The 17,718-nt window shown below is 42.1% G+C and overlaps 1 pseudogene; it reads right to left on the reverse strand.

Moving 5' to 3' along the window:
* Positions 1 to 13,489: 13,489 nt before the first annotated feature.
* The window catches only part of LOC116477273 (small ribosomal subunit protein eS24-like), a 72,402-nt pseudogene continuing 68,173 nt past the window's right edge, over positions 13,490 to 17,718 (reverse strand).

Genomic DNA, 17,718 nt, shown 5'->3' on the forward strand with positions numbered 1-17,718 from the left:
GATTACACGTGTGAGCCACCACGCCTGGCTGTCCTGGCTTTCTTATACAAATAATCTGTCTTCTTCCTGGAGATCAGCTTTGTATACCTGAGCCTCAGGAAGGGGCAACTGGAATGGGAAAAAAAAAAAATCCATTCAGGAGCGTGCCACTTCCACCACTCTGCATAAACAAAAAGCCCAGTCAAGTAACTCTTTGCAGCCCAAAGATTTGTTTCTCCTTCTAAAAAAAAAAAAAAAAAGAAAGAAAGAAAGGAACTGTTTCCACTAAATTGTACAGATAAAACACCATATTTTTAGAAGTTCACAATCTCATCTTTATCTGGGAGTTAGGTACTACAGTCAGCACAAGGCAAAAATCTCACATAGTAAAATTCATCCTTGAAAATTACCTCAATTACCTGTAAAGCATAATGTACATTGTTTTGTATATACATATAAACACAATATGTCTATATTAATGATATGTTACAGTTAGTCATAAATTAAATTTTCACGTTTCACCTCTTGGAGCACTTCAGAAATTTTATGAAGATTATAATAACTGGTTAGCTTTTTCAGTTTCTTTCTGTTTTTGTTGTTGTTGTTGTTGTTGTTGTTGTTGTTGTTGTTTTGGCAGGGTCTTGCTCCATGGCCCAGGCTAGAGGGCAGTGGCACAATCACAGCTTGCTGCAGCCTCGACTTTCCAGGCTCAAGTGATTCTTCTGCCTCAGCCTCCCGAGCAGCTGGGACTACAGGCATGTGCCACCACACCTGAAAAATTTTTGTATATTTTGTAGAGACAGGGTTTCACCATGTTGCCCAGGCTGATCATCTTCTTTATATATAGTCTAGTAATCACACTCTTTGTCAAAGTTTTGCTAGAGCCGTCAATTAATCATTCAATTTCTTCCTCCAGGATAATGAATACACTAGCATGTCACCCCATCTGACACCCAAATAATCTCTCTGTGGTTGGGGAATCATTAAAGTACTTGGCACATTATCTCCATAGGTTTTTGCCAAAATGCACCTTTCAGATTTGATTGAATCATTGCCCACGTGCTTCAGCAACTTGAATGGAAAGTCCTACCAGCACTCACACCATTTACATTGTTCTTTCTCTCCAGAGCTGCTGTATTTAGTTCTCAGAAGTTAAATGAACTTATGATGCACTATAATGAACTAGCATCAGTTTTATATTTTAAAAAATGTTTAAACTAAGGTAATGCAAAACAAGGCAAGTAAGCCTTCAGTCTTGTTTTCATCTCAACATTTCCCTGCTCACAAACCTTAGGACTATTGTTTTACCTACTGAAAATGTCCCTGTGTTTTAGTTTGGCTGTTGAGGCACATTACAGTTGGATCCCATAAAACCTTTTAGCCATTTTTCCTGTACTCCATATGATCCCACCAAAGAGTTCTTTTCCCTTTCCCCAACTCTAACCCTTATTTCTCCATGCCCAGTAGCCATTCTTCAAAGCGAAAGTTAAATGTTCATCCTTCCAAAAAGCTTTGATTGAACATCCAATTCTTGTGTGTGTGTGTGTGTGTATGTGTGTGTGTGTGTGTGACAGCATTTCACTCTTGTCACCCCGGCTGGAGTGCAGTGGCACCATCTCGGCTCACTACAACCTCTGCCTCCTGGATTCAAGTGATTCTCCTGCCTCTGCCTCCCAAGTAGCTGGGATTACAGGCGGGAGCCACCATGCCCAGCTAATTTTTGTATTTTTTAGTAGAGACGGGGTTTCACCATTTTGGCCAGGCTGGTCTCGAACTCCTGACCTCAGGTGATTTACCCACCTCAGCCTCCCAAAGTGCTGGAATTACAGGCGTGAGCCACCACGCCCAGCCTGAACATCCAATTCTTAAGTGATATTCATTCACCTCACAAATATTGTTTAGTTCCTGCTATATACCAAGAACTTTTCTGAATTATTTTATAAAATAACTCAAGGATACCTATTGTGACTCAATAGTAATTGAGCCACTGTGGCTCACCTGTAATCCCAGCATTTCGGGAGGCTGAGGCAGGAGGATCCCTTGAGGCCAGGAGTTTGAGACCAGCCTGGCCAACATGGCGATACCCTCTCTCTGCTAAAAATACAAAAATTAGCCAAGTGTGATAATTTCAGCTACTTGGGAGGCTGAGGCAGGAGAATCGCTTGAACCCAGGAGGCAGAGGTTGCAGTGGGCTAAATTGGTGCCACTGCACTCCAGCCTGGGTGACAGAGTGAGACTCTGTCTCTAAATAAATAAATAAATAAATAATACGGAGAGATTAACATTAATACAGAGAGATTAAGAACCTTGTCCAGGCTGGACATAGTAGCTCACACCTGTAATCCCATCACCATGGGAGGCTGAGGAGGGAGGATCTCTTGATTCCAGGAGTTTTAGACCAGCCTAGGGAACATGGTGAAACCCCCATCTATGCAAAAAATACAAAAATTAGGCTGGGCGTGGTGGCTGATGCCTGTAATCCCAGCACTTTGGGAGGCTGGGCAGATCACTTGAGGTCAGGAGTTCCAGACCAGCCCGGCCAACATGGTGAAACTCCAACTCTACTAAAAATGCAAAAATTATCTGGGCGTGGTGTCATGCACCTGTAATCCTAGCTACTTGGGAGGCTAAGGCAGGAGAATCGCTTGAACCCAGGAGGCGGAGTTAGCAGTGAGTAGAGATCGCAGACTGTACTCCAGTTTGGACAACAGAGGGAGAACCTGTCTCAGGAAAAAAAAAAAAAAGTATATATATATATATTAGCTGGGCAAGGTGGCACGTGCCTGTAGTCCCAGCTACTGGGGAGGCTGAGGCGGGAGGATGGCTTGAGCCTAGGAGGCAGATGTTGCAGTGAGCCAAATTTGCGCCATTGCACTCCAGCCTGCATGATCAAGTGAGACTTTGTCTCAAATAAATAAATAAATGGTAACTATTACTATTCTTATTTTACCAGTGAGGGAATTGAAGTATTGAAGTACAGAGACCCTGTCTAAAAACAAAAAGAAGCAGCAGCTTGTCCAAGGTTACATAGTAAATGATGGAGTTGGATTTGTACCCAGGCTATCTGGCCTTAAACCTCTATCCCAAAATAAGATTTCCACTAAATGAAGTCTTTAAAATGTTTCTGGAAAACATGTAATCCTAAAGGAGATTTTAATTTCTCTTGCAAGGAGTTAAAATTGAGACTTGTGTTCCTGACAGGTCTCAGCATCTAATCATGGATATGACAAATATTAAACTATGAAAGGAAAGTAGAATTTTATGATCCTCTAAAACCGTACATGGAGAACAGTGGTTCAAGCTCATCTGGTTTCATCTCGTTTTACGGATGAAAGAACAGAGGTTCGGTTAAGTAAGAACAAAAACTCAGACAGATTTCATTACTTACCCAAGACCATACAGGTCCAGTCCTCTTGCTTCAGTCATCCCATTTATAAATCAGAATGACTGTCTGTAGTCCCAAAATAGGAACTCCCTGATTTATTATTTACTTATTTCCAAATTCCTTCTTTGCTCTCTTTATATTCCTTCTTCCCTTCAGTCCTTCCATATTAAACATTGATTGCCTATTTTTAGGTAGTAAATCACCCATTCCTTCTTTCTTGGCTCATGTGCCACAGTGAAATGTATGAGGAAATATGCAAGGACCTTACGAAAGTGGAGTGTGTTCAGTCATGCACATAACTATAACAAACTACAACAAAAACCCTGCCTGCTAACACCAGATTCCTCTGGGATAGTGAAATGTCAGGCACTTAAAAAGAAATTATTTGAGTGCAGTGGCGCTATCTCAGCTCACTGCAACTTCCTCCTCCCGAGCTGAAGTTCAATTCTCATACCGCATCATAACCTATCCTGCATATGTGTTAGTCCAGCTCTTCTAGAGGACATAATATAAGGAACTGTTCCCAGGGCGCCAGAGTGGATGAACGTTGAAGATAGCTGTGCCTTTAAAACTTTCAGAACAGGCCAGGCACCGTGGCTCAGGCCTCTACTCCCAGAACTTTGGGAGGCCAGAGTGAGCGAATCACGTGATGTCAGGAGTTCAAGACCAGCCTGGCCAACATGGTGAAACCCTGTCTCTACTAAAAATACAAAAATTAGCCAGGTGTGGTGGCGGGTGCCTGTAATCCCAGCTGGTCGGGAGGCTGAGGCAGGAGAATCACTTGAACCTGGGAGGGAGAGGCTGCAGTGAGCTGAGATTGGGACACTGCACTCCAGTCTGGGCAACAGAGCAAGACTCTGTTTCAAAAATCAATCAATCAATCAATAAAATCATAACAGACAATAGAAGTAGGTCTAAGAAAATTTGTGAGGCTTAGACTGGTACTCTTTCTTCCTTGCTTTTCCTCAGGATGCCCCTTATATTACATTTCGTCTACACACTTGGTTTTCTCCCTTCTTTGTTCAAAGACTCTCTCTTCAAACTGCTTCAGATTATGCTCTCATTATCAAAAGCGCCCCATTGGAACACACCTCTTCCCACCAGGTATGCAGAGATCCTTCACATTGAAATTACATCTTTCTTTGATCAAATTACTCATTCCCCAAGTAAATTCAAGTTTAATCTTAGGAAAAGTATGCTTTTTTTTTTTTTTTTTTTTTTTAAAGACACTCTGTCACCTGGGCTGGAGTGCACTGGCACTATCTCGGCTCACTGCAACCTCTGCCTCCCAGATTCAAATGATTCTCCTGTCTCAGCCTCCCGAGTAGCTGGGATTACAGGCACTCGCCACTATGCGCAGCTAGTTTTTTGTATTTTTAGTAGACACAGGGTTTCACCATGTTATCCAGGCTGGTCTCGAGCTCCTGACCTCATGATTTGCCCGCCTCAGCCTCCCAAAGTGCTGAGATTACAGGCGTGAGCCATCACACCCAGCCAGAAAAAGTATGCTATTTAAAACATACTTTTATTTTATGTTTTATAATATCCAAAGTAACCAATAGCCCAATCAAAGCCTTTGTTGGAATAAGAAAAAGGCATTGACTCTACTTCCATCTGTCAGAAAATTATCTTTTTTTTTTTTTAATAAATATATATACCAGGTTTTTTCCTATGGCCGAGACTAGAGTGCAGTGGTGTGATCACAGCTCACTGGAGCCTCGAACTCCCAGGGTCAAGTGATTCTCCCACCTCAGCCTCCTGAGTGGCTGGGACTGTAGGCATGTGCTACCACATCCAGCCAATTGTTTTATTTTTTGTAGAGGCAGAGTCTCTCTATGTTGCCCAGGCTGATCTAGAATTCCTGTTCTCAAGTGATCCTCCAGTCTCCGCCTCCCAAAATGCTGGGATTATAAGTGTGAGCCACTGCATCTGACCCAGAAAATTTTCTTCATATACCAATTTTGTTAAGGCAACACATGTTTTTGCCATCTGTTAGAAAAACGTCATAATAAACACACACATCTGTGATATCTGCAGTGTAAAGCATGCCTGTCCTCATGCAGCAGCTGTGCTGATACAGCCTTCCTTTCTTGTCTTTTGACAAGAGAAAGAGAATCCTCAGTTAACTGTACAACTTGGGACATATTTCATAGCCTCCAAAGTCTTTTTCCTCATCTTCAAATTTGATGTAATTGTATCTACCTTGCATGAAGTTGAGAATTAAATGAGATGGTCAGCTGGGTGCAGGCTCATGCCTGTAATCCCAGCACTTTGTGAGTCTGAGGAGGGCAGATCACTAGAGGTCAGGAGTTTGAGGCCAGCCTGGCCAACATGGTGAAACCCCATCTCTACTGAAAATACAAAAATTAGCTGGGCATGGTGGCAGATACCTGTAATCACAGCTGCTTGGGAGCCTGAGACAGTAGAATCATTTGAACCCAGGAGGCAGAGGTTGCAGTGAGCTGAGATCATGCTACTGCACTCCAGCCTGGGTGACAGAGTGAGACTCTGTCTCAAAAAAAAAAAAAAAAAAAGAAGTGGACCCTAATTCCCTTCCTTTTGTGGGCTAGACTTGGTTACTTGCTCTTAACAAACAAAATAAAATGGAAATGATGATGTGCAACTTCAGACACTAGGTCATAAAAAGGTATTATGGCTTTCACCTTGATACTTCTCCAACTGCTATGTTGCAAGCCTTATGGAGAAACTCATTTGGCAAGGAACTGAAGCCTTTGGTCAATAGCCATATGAAAGAGCTTGGAAGCAGATCCTGCAGCCTCAGTCAAGCCTTCAGATGAATGCAACCCTGGCCAACTTTGAGTGCAACCTCCTTAAAGACCCTGAGCCACACAAACCCAGCTTAGCCTCTCCTGATGTCCTCATCCACAGAAACTAGGAGATAGATGGTTGCTGTTTTAAGCTACTCAGTTTTGGGGGTAATGTGCTCCACAGTAAGCAATAACTAATAAAATCACCCTGTATGTACTAGACAATGTTCCAGGCACTGAGGATGTAATGGTGAACAGTACAGACACAATCCATGCCCTCATGTGGCACTTACATTCTAATGGGGCTGACAGAATATAAACAAGTAAAGAAAGAAATAAAGCCAGGTAGTGATACATACTCTAAGAAATACAAAGCCAGCCCAGGCACAGTGGCTCACACCTGTAATCCCAGTGCTTTGGGAGGCCAAGACAGGCAGATCACTTGAGGTCAGAAGTTTGAGGCCAGCCTGGCCAACATGGTGAAACCTCGTCTCTACTAAGATACAAAAATTAGCCGGCGGTGGTGGCGCGCACCTATAATCCCGGCTACTCGGGAGGCTGAGGCAGGAGAATCGCTTGAACTTGGGAGGTGGAGGCTGCAGTGAGCCAAGATCATGCCACTGCACTCCAGCCTGGGCAACAGAGTGAGACTCTCTCTCAAAAAAAAAAAAAGAAAAAGAAAGAAGGAAAGAAAGAAATACAAAGCCAGATGGAGATATAGAGAGTTCCTAGGGATTGAAGAAGAGACGTGGTGGTGAGAGCGGAGTGAAGCATTTTTAGATAGGATGTACAAAGAGATAGCTTTAAGTAGAGACCTGAATGATATGAAGGAAGAATTATACCATTATGTAATGGAATAGTTTTTGTTTTTGTTGTGGTCATTGTTTTTTCAGGCAGATGAAATAAAAAATGTAAAGACTCAAAGGCAGAAAAGAACTTGACATATTCCAGGAGCAGCCAGACAGCCAGTGTGGCTTGGGCAGAGGAACCAAAAAGCAGTATGCAATAGCGTCTGTGAGTAGCCAGGGAGACCATATCCCTTCCCTTTCTGAACCCAGCTAAAGCCAACCATTGAAAAGGGAATAACACCCGTGTTCTTTACTGTGAGCCACAAAGCCTGTCTCTCTGACCTCATCCCCTACCATGCTACCCACTTCGGTTATTGAATTCTGGTCACACTGGCCTTTGGTTAGCATTTATCACATCCAAAAATACCTTGTTAATTTTCTTACATACTTGTTTATTTTGTGTTTTTTAATTCTAAATTTTTCATTTTTGTGGGTACATAGTAGGTGTATATATTCACGGAGTATATGTGATATTTCAATAGAGGCATGCGATGTGTAATAGTCACATTGGGGTAAATAGAGTATACTTACCCCAAGCATCTATCATTTATTTATGTTACAAACATTTCAATTATATTCCTTAATTATTTTTAAATGTACAATACGTTGTTGTTCAGTATAGTCACCCTATTGTGTTATCAAATACCAGATCTTAGTCATTCTAATATATTTTCTTTTTAAAAAATCTAACTATGTTTTCATACCCATTAATATTCCCCTGCTCCCTGCCCCCACTCCCCTTCCTAGCCCGTGATAACCATCATTCTACTATTTCCATGAGTTCAGTTGTTTCAATTTCTAGTTCCCACAAATGAGTGAGAACGTGTGAAGTTTGTTTTCTGTACCTAGCATATTTCACTTAACATAATATCCTCCAGTTCTATCCATGTTGTTCCAAATGACAGGATCTCATTCTTTTTTATGGCTGTATAGTACTCCATTGTATATATGTATCACATTTCCTTTATCCATTCATCTATTAATGGATGCTTAGGTTAATTTTAAATCTTGACTATTGCAAATAGTGCTACAATAAACCACGGGAGTGCAGGTATCTCTTCAATATATTGATTTTCTTTCTTTTGGGGATATACCTAGCAGTGGGATTGTCAGATCACACGGTAGTTCTATTTTTATTTTTTTGAGAACCTCCATACTGTTCTCCATAGTGGCTGTACTAACTTCATACTTGTTTATTTTGTCTCTTCCTATTACAGTGTAAGCTCCACCAGAGCAGCAGACTCTCATAAAACCTCGTGAGATGAATGAAAGGAGTGTCATCCCTTAAGACATTGGCAACAAAAGTATATCCTGACATATTCTACTACAAGTGCCTGCAGTAACCTATGCACAGAGGAGCAAATGAACTCCCACAGGAAGGTGGACAATCCCTGAGCCAGAGATAACTGGAACTCTGGCAGTTTGAGTGGACACTCAGTCACACACTCACACACTCACTCACAGCGTTATGCAATTCCAAAAATTATGTGTTTGGTTCCAGGCAGATACAGTTTTCCCCTCTAAGTCCAAAATAAAGATGGAAATGCATCTATCTAACAGACTACGATGGCAGAATTACTTTTCTTAAAAGGATGTGTAATTTATTATACTATCAAATATCAGAATAAGACATTTAAGATTATGAGAAGCTTTCAGATAGAGGAAAATGCAAATCCTGTCATTTACTTCCTATGTGACCTACGCAAGCTACTTAATCTCTCTAAACTTCAGTCTCTTCATCTGTAACTAAGGAGATTCTAATACCTACTTACAATAGTATTGTTGTAAAAATTCAATTAGATTCCAGAAAGTTCTCAGACAAACAAACAAACAAAATAAAAATGCTGAGTGTCAAATGATCACAAGAGTCAAATGAAAGAGCTCTCGGCCAGGCGCGGTGGCTCACGTCTGTAATCCCAGCACTTTGGGAGGCCAAGGCGGGTGGATCACGAGGTCAGGAGATCGAGACCATCCTGGCTAACATGGTGAAACGTCGTCTCTACTAAAAAAATACAAAAAAATTAGCTGGGCGTGGTGGCGGGCGCCTGTAGTCCCAGCTACTTGGGAGGTTGAGGCAGGAGAATGGCGTGAACCCGGGAGGCAGAGCTTGCAGTGAGCCGAGATCGCGCCACTGCACTCCAGCCTGGGCCACAGAATGAGACTCTGTCTCAAAAAAAAAAAGCTCCCAATGGCTAACCCTGGAACATTTTAAACAACAAAATAAATCAAATAGTATTGGACTATATAACTCAAAGTAAAAAATAAATATCCATAAGCTCATGGTGATATAAATAATAATTAAATAAGTAAATACATGGGGAAAAAGAGACAAATCTCCCATGCAGAAGAACTTTAAATAATTTATGTAGATACTCAGCTCTCAAAGAGAGAGACCATAACCCCTCAGTCTTTAAGTGTGGGCTACCCATAGTGACTTCCTTCCAAAGAGTACAGTATCAAAATGAGGGTTGAGGGAAGAGTAACTTTATGGTGACGAGACCTAACAAAGGCTACTTTAGCCAGGTGATCAAGTTCAACATCAACAGTGATGAATCATGTTGACACTATGTGATATGACGAAAGTGGCACTTTACCTCTGTGTTTTTCCTCCCTAAAACCTGTAACACCAGTCTAATCATGAGAAAAATATCCAATTAATTTCTTTATGCGTGTGTGTGTGTGTGTGTGTGTGTGTGTGTGTGTGTGTGTGTGTGTTGAAATGACCGAGTCTCGCTCTGTCGCCGGGGCTGGAGTGCAGTGGCGCAATCTCGGCTCACTGCAAGCTCCACCTTCCGGGTTCACGCCATTCTCCTGCCTCAGCCTCTGGAGTAGCTGGGACTACAGGCGCCCGCCACCATGCCCGGCTAATTTTTTTGTATTTTTAGTAGAGATGGGGTTTCACCATGTTAGCTAGGATGGTCTTGATCTCCTGACCTCGTGATCCGCCTGCATCGGCCTCCCAAAATGCTGGGATCACAGGTGTGAGCCACTGTGCCCGGCCCCAGTTAATTTCAATAGAGGTGCATCCTACAAAATAATTGACCAGTACCCTTCAAACTTTCAAGGAAAAATAAGGAAATTCTGAAAAACTGTCTCAGCCAAGAAGAGCCTAAAAAAACATAACATTGGTCAGGCACGGTGGCTCATGCCTGTAATCCCAGCACTTTGGGAGGCCAAGGCGGGCAGATCACGAGGTCAGGAGATTGAGACCAGCTTGACCAACATGGTGAAACCCCATCTCTACTAAAAATACAAGAATTAGCTGGGCGTGGTGGTGGGCGCCTGTAATCACAGCTACTCAGGAGGCTGAGGCAGGAGATCAGTTGAATCGGGGAGACGGAGGTTGCAGTGAGCCGAGATCATGCCATTGCACTACAGCCTGGGCGACAGAGCGAGACTCTGTCTCAAAAAAATAAATAAATAAAAATATAAAATAAAAATAATATCATGTAACCTAATGATTATTAGATACCTAATGTTCCAGGGATGGGATACTGAAACAGAGAAAGACATTAGACAAAAACAGAGAAAGACATTAGACAAAAACAAAGGATATCTGAATAAACTGTGAACTTTAGTTATTAATAATATATCAGTATTGGCTCATTAATTGTGGCAAAGGTACTATGCTAATCTAAGATGTTAATAATAGGGGAAATTGTGGGGGTAGGGGTGGAGTCTATGAGAACTTTCAGTACTATGCTCTCAATTCTTCTGTATATTTAAAACTATTCTAAAAAAAAATGAAGTCATCCAGGTGTGGTGTCTCACACCTGTAATCCTAGCACTTTGGGAGGCTGAGGCAGGTGGATCACCTGAGGTCAGGAGTTCAAGACCAGCCTGGCCAACGTAGTGAAACCCTATCTCTACTAAAAATACAAAAAAAAAAAATTAGCTGGGTGTGGTGGTGTGAAAAAGTAATTTTTTTTTTTTTTTTTTGAGACAGACTCTAGCTTTGTTGCCCAGGCTGGAGTGCAGTGGCACAATCTCGGCTCACTGCAACCTCTGCCTCCCGGGTTCAAGTGATTCTCCTGCTTCAGCCTCCTGAGTAGCTGGGATTACAGGCACACACCACCACACCCAGCTAATTTTTGTATTTTTAATAGAGACGGGTTTTCACCATGTTGGCCAGACTGGTCTCAAACTCCTGACCTAGTGATCCACCCACCTCCCAAAGTGCTGGGATTACAGGTGTGAGCCACCACACCTGGCCAGATGTAGTCTTTTTTTTTTTTTTTTTTTGAGACAGAGTCTTGCTCTGTTGCCCAGGCTGGACTGCAGTGGCCCGCTCACTGCAACCTCTGCCTCCCAGGTTCAAGCGATTCTCCTGCCTCATTCTCCTGAGTAGCTGGGATTACAGGGGCCTGCCACTGTGCCCAGCTAATGTTTGTATTTTTAGTAGAGACAGGGTTCCATCATCTTGGCCAGGCTGGTCTCAAACTCCTGACCTATTGATCCACCTGCCTTGGCCTTCCAAAGTGCTGGGATTACAGGCATGAGCCACTGCACCCGGCCCAGATGTAAAGTCTAAGCACAGCGTCTGTTATTTATCATGGATACTGTAATGTAGGTCATCTACTCTTAGAGATCATTAATAGTAAAATTATTATTATTTTATGGGCCTGTAAGAAAGAAAAACTGCTGCCAATTAAACTATGACAAAATGCCTTAATACTGGTCCTGTGAGATGTATAAATCAGTCATGCCAACCTCCCATTGCTTTGAAACAACTTCATCACTTATGACTATCTTACTTTCTTCCATCTCATAAAGAATTTAGTCGTTCCTTTGTAGAAAAAAATTATGATATTAGTTACTCCCTGAATGACAAATATGTGCTTCACTAAATATCAAATGTATGCCCCACTGCTCTGTGTCTGTCCTGTCCTCATAAACAATAAATTTGTGTTTCAACAAAAAGTCATAATACCACTTTTTTTCTTTTTTTGAGATAGGATTTCACTCTGTCACCCACACTGGAGTGCAGGGGCACGATCATAGCTCCTCACCGCAGTCTCAACCTCAAAGGCTCAAGGGATCCTACCGCCTCAGCCTCCTGAGTAGTTGGGACTACAGGTGTGTGCTAATTTTGGTATTTTTGGTAGAGACCAGGATTTCGACGTGTTGCCCAGGCTGGTCTTGAACTCTTGGGCTCAAAGTGATCATGCCCGTCTCAGCCACCCAAAGTGCTGGAATTACAGGCGTGAGCCACAGTGCCAAGCAACCACCTTCATCTGAACATTTTAAACAGCAATTAAACCCAACACCTGTAGTACTAACAATGCACATAACTGATTTAAGTGACACAAATTTGAACAATTATGATCACGTTCACCTGTGCAAGGCAACGACAATTAGGTCACAAATGCTGCCTGGCAGATAGTAATTTTAACCTGTCATGCATTATAAAATATAAGTGACATCCTAATTTCAGAAATGTTGGCACTGCTGTGGCTCATGCCTGTATCCCAGCACTTCGGGAGGCGGAGGAGGGTGGATCATCTGAGGTCAGGAGTTCAAGACCAGCCTGCCAACATGGTGAAACCCTGTCTCTACTAAAAATACGAAAAGTAGCCAGGCATGGTGCCATGCACTTGGGAGGCTGAGGCAGGAGGATCGCTTGAATGTGGGAAGTGGAGGTTGCAGTGGGCCAAGATCACTCAATTGCACTTCAGCCTGGGCAATAAGAGAGGAACTCTGTCTCAAAAAACAACAACAACAACAACAAAAACTACTGGGCGTGGTGGTGTGCACCTGTAGCCCCAGCTACTCAGGAGGCTGAAGTGGGAAGATCACTTGAGCTGGGAGGGTGGAGCCTGCAGTGAGCTGAGATCCGGCAACTGTACTCAAGCCTGGGTGACAGAACAAGACCCTGTCTCAAAATAAATAAATAAAATAACTAAAAAGTCATTTCAGAAATGTTAAAATGTGGAAATGAAAAGTGTAACTGGCCAGGCACAGTGGCTCACACCTGTACTCCCAGCACTCTAGGAGGCTGAAGCGGGCAGATCACTTGAGGTCAGGAGTTTGAGACCAGCCCAGCCAACATAGTAAAACCCTGTCTCTACTAGAAATACAAAAATTAGCTAGGTGTGGGGGCGCACACCTATAATCCCAGCTACTTGGGAGGCTGAGGCACGAGAATTGCTTGAACCCAGGAGGCAAAGATTGCAGTGAGCCGAGATTACACCACTGTACTCCAACCTGGGCAACAGAGTGAGACTCCATCTCAAAAAAAAAAAAAGAAAAGAAAGAAAGAAAGGAAGAAAGAAAGAAAGAAAGAAAGAAAGAAAGAAAGAAAGAAAGAAAGAAAGAGAAAGAAAGAGAAAGAGAAAGAAAGAAAGATGTACCTTAGAGGGTTTAGATAAGTGACTACGGTACAGCCATAAAATGGAATACATTGCAGCATTAAAACGAATAAGATAGACCTTTTCTTTTTAAAGTTTTTAGTTTATTAATCTTCTTGTGAAAAATCCACAACAGCCACAAATAACATCATTGCAGCACCTTTACTCCTTCGGCTTTTTGCCAACACCAGCATTGGCCTTTGCAGTCCCCTGACTGTCTTCATTCTGTTCTTGCGTTCCTTTCGTTGCTTTCTTGAGGTCTTTTTCTTCTCATACAGGCCATGCCTTGCAAGTCAATGTTTGGGTTCATTTTTCTTTGCATAATCCAGGGAATCATAAATCATGCCAAAGCCAGTTGTCTTGCCACAGCCAAAATGAGCTCTGAATCCAAATACAAAGATGACATGCGGTATGGTCTTGTACATTTTGGCTAGTTTTCCCTGAATTTCTGTCTTAGGCACTGTTGCCTTCCCAGGGTGAAGGACATCAATGACCATTTGTTTCCTCTGAAGTAGTTGGTTGGACATGAACTTTCTAGTGCGGATAGTTACCATGCCGTTCATGTTGGCAGTCTATCCTCAGAAAGCCAGGGAGGAAAAGAACAGATAGACCTATTTTTATTTACGTAGAAAGATATCTAAGACATGTTCAAAAATGTAAGTCACATATGATCAATTTCTGTAAAATAAAGACTAATAAATATACTAATGTTAATATATGCACAAAAACATATATGAATTTGTAAAAATAACATGTTTTGCTTACATAATCAGTAAAGAAAAAAGAATATAAGCAATCAGTAAATCTTTGAATAAATTTAATAATGTTCACTGGTAAAATTCTTCATTTAAAAAATGGTTTTAAGCAAAACAAATTAACTGGACCAGGACCAGTTCTAGGTGTTTTCCGATGCATTCTCTTAACTAACAACAATAACAAAAGCTGACTAACCACTTATCACAAGGAGTGGTTAAGGGAAATTCTGCATAGCATATAATGTTGAGCTAGATCTGGGCCAAATTTATTTAGTACAGTTACGATACAAAGGGTGATAAGCAATTATTAAGTATCTAGGCCAGAATTGGTGGCTCATGCCTTTAATCCCAGCACTTTGGGAGGCTAAGGCGGGTGGATCACCTGAGGTCAGGAGTTCGAGACCAGCCTGACCAACATGGTGAAACCCTGTCTCTACTAAAAATACAAAAATTAGCTGGGCTTGCTGGCATGCACCCATAATCCCAGCTACTCAGGAGGCCGAGGCACGAGAATCGCTTGAACCCGGGAGGCGGAGGTTGCAGTGAACTGGAATTTTACCACTGCACTCCAGACTAGGTGACAGAGAGAGACTCCATCTCAAAAAATAAAAAATAAAAAATAAAAAATAAGTATCTAAAAGACTGTACTAATTTGTAACCCATCTTAGGCTGGGCATGGTGGCTCATCCTTATAATCCCAGCACTTTGGGAGGCTGAGGTGGGTGGATCATCTGAGGTCAAGAGTTCAAGACCAGCCTGGCCAACATAGTTCCTGTCTCTACTAAAAATATAAAAATTTGCCAGGCATGGTGGTGCACTCCTGTAGTTCCAACTACCTGGGAGGCTGAGGCAGGAGAATCACTTGAACCCAGCAGGTGGAGGTTGCAGTGAGGTGTGATCGCACCACTGCAGTCCAGGCTGGGCAACAGAGCAAGACTCTGTCTCAAAAATAAATAAATAAATAAATAATGTGCAACCCATCTTAAAACACCATTTTAGGAAATACTATGCTGCTATAAAAATATACTAATTTGTTTTTGTTTTTGAGACAGAGTCTTGCTCTGTTGCCCAGCCTGGTGTAGTGGCACAATCTCGGCTCACTGCAGCCTACACTCCCAGGTTCTAACAATTCTTGGGACTCAGCCTCCCGGCTAGCTGGGATTACAGTCACATATCACCACACCCGGCTAATTTTTTGTATTGTTTTGTTTTGTTTTGTTTTTTTGAGACAGAGTCTCGCTCTGTCACCCAGGCTGGAGTGCAGTGGCACAATCTCAGCTCACTGCAACCTCTGTCGCCTGGATTCAAGCAATTCTGCCTCAGCCTCTCGAGTAGCTGGGATTACAGGTGTGTACCACCATGCCCGGCTATTTTGTACTTTTAGTAGAGACGGGGTTTCACCATGTTGGCCAGGCTGGTCTCAAACTCCTGACCTCAGGAGATTCATCCGCCTTGGCCTCCCACAGTGCTGGGATTACAGGCGTGAGCCACCGCACCTGGCCAGTTTTTTGTATTTTTAGTAAAGACAGGGTTTCACCATGTCGCCCAGGCTTGTCTCGAACTCCTAAACTCAGGCAATCCGCCCTCCTTGGTCTCCCAAAGTGCTAGGATTACAGGCATGAGCCACCTTGCCTGGCCAAAAATACACTAATCTAACTCAAGGATTTAGATAAATATGTACTATCCTTAAAGAATAGACAAATAGGTTCTATCCTATTTCCACTTAAGAAAAATAAGCTAATCAATGGCCAAAGGAGAGAAAATGTGCTTAGTAGAACCAGTTTTGTTCACTTTAGTTCAGTCTCTCTGTTGGTCCAAAATATTTAAAGAATGAATTGACCTTCATACTGATTCTCTACTAAAACCTCATCATATTACTTATACACAGACACACATAGGTGTCTATGTGCATGCAAACACATCCAACTTGCTTATTCCCACTGTTACGCCAGTACTCATCTAGAGCTGATAAAACACCAAATTATATGGGCACCCATCTAAGCAAATTAGGAAGTGTTGCTTTTCCTGCATTTGCAAAACAAATCCAACATTTTAAAAACACGGCCTAACACAGTTTCAGCTTTTGAAATGAGGAAACAGATGACTAGCTTAAGGAAATCCTAGACCAGATATTTATAAGTTCCAAAGATATCACAGTTGTTGTGCTTCTTTTTAAAACAAGCCTTTTCTAAAGAAGAATTATGACTAATTAAGTATGAGTGCATGAGCATATGCAGGAAATTTGATAAAAATCCAACAAATTAGGGCATAGTCCAGGAAAATCTCTTGGGGGTTATGTTCCTTGCAAGTAGATAAACATCTTTCTTCCTAAAGGCTAATGTTCTTTAAAGAGTTCAAAACTGGCATCATAGGAAGATGGTGCCATTTTGTACGTGACATTTTTGCTATTCCTTTCTTGTCAAAATAGAAAAATATTCTGAAAAGTAAAGGAAATTAATTTGGAAACACTGAGTGTAGAGGAGAGTTTAATTTTTTTTTTTTTTTTTTTTTTTTTTGAGATGGAGTTTCACTCTTGTTGCCCAGGCTGGAGTGCAATTACACAATTTCGGCTCACTGCAACCTCCACCTCCTGGGTTCAAGCGATTCTCCTGCCTCAGCCTCCCAAGCAGCTGGGATTACAGGCATGTGCCACCACACCCAGATAATTTTGTATTTTTAGTAGAGACAGTATTTCTCCACGTTGGTCAGGCTAGTGTCGAACTCCTGACCTCAGGTGATCTGCCCACCTCGGCCTCCCAAAGTGCTGGGATTACAGGTGTGAGCCACACCCCCCAACCCTGGTCTAATTTTTTTTTTTTTTTTTTTTTTAGAGAGGGTCTCACTCTGTGACTCAGACTGCAGTGTAGTGGCACAATCACAGCTCACTGCAGCCTCGACCTCCCAGGCTCAAGCAATTCTTCCACTTCAGCCATCTAAGCACCTAGGACCACCGGCATGCACTGTCATGTCCCACTCTGCTAATTAAAAAAAAAATTTTTTTTTGTAGATACGAGGGTCTTGCTACGTTACTCCAACTCCTGGGCTCAAGCTGTCCTCCCACTTTGGCCTTCCAAAATGCTGGGATTATAAGTGTGAGCCACGGCACTCGGGCCTTAAATTTTTTTTTTTAATCCTGAATCACAGGATCAAAAATAAACTAATTCTTTGGATATTATTTTGTTTGCTACAACAAAAGTTTGCTTAAATATTCTGCAGGCCGAGCATGGTGGCTCATGTCTATAATCCCAGGTACCTGGGAGGCTGAGGCAGGAGGATGGCTTGAGCCTAGGACATTGAGGCTACAGTGAGCCATGATCGTGCCACTGCATTCCAGCGACACAGCGAGACCCTGTCTAAAAACAAACAAACAAACAAAAAACAAAAAACTGCAGATCACAACTGCTGTAATGCAAACAAAAGTATCTATAGCTCAGTAGGGTTTAACTTCTTCTCAAATGTTACAGAATAGTTCTATTTGCTCCTGAATACTGGGTTCCATTACAGCTTTGCATCTGTCTCTGGGAATTATGTTACAAAAGGCCCAGCTTTGCTTATGTATTACTTTGTTTTAATATTTTCCAGTTCTTAAATAACAAGCTGTTAAGGCCCACATTAAGGAAAAAGACGAATCACTGA

Source organism: Hylobates moloch, unplaced genomic scaffold (genome assembly GCF_009828535.3).
Source record: "Hylobates moloch isolate HMO894 unplaced genomic scaffold, HMol_V3 SCAFFOLD_11, whole genome shotgun sequence".
NCBI lineage: Eukaryota > Metazoa > Chordata > Mammalia > Primates > Hylobatidae > Hylobates > Hylobates moloch.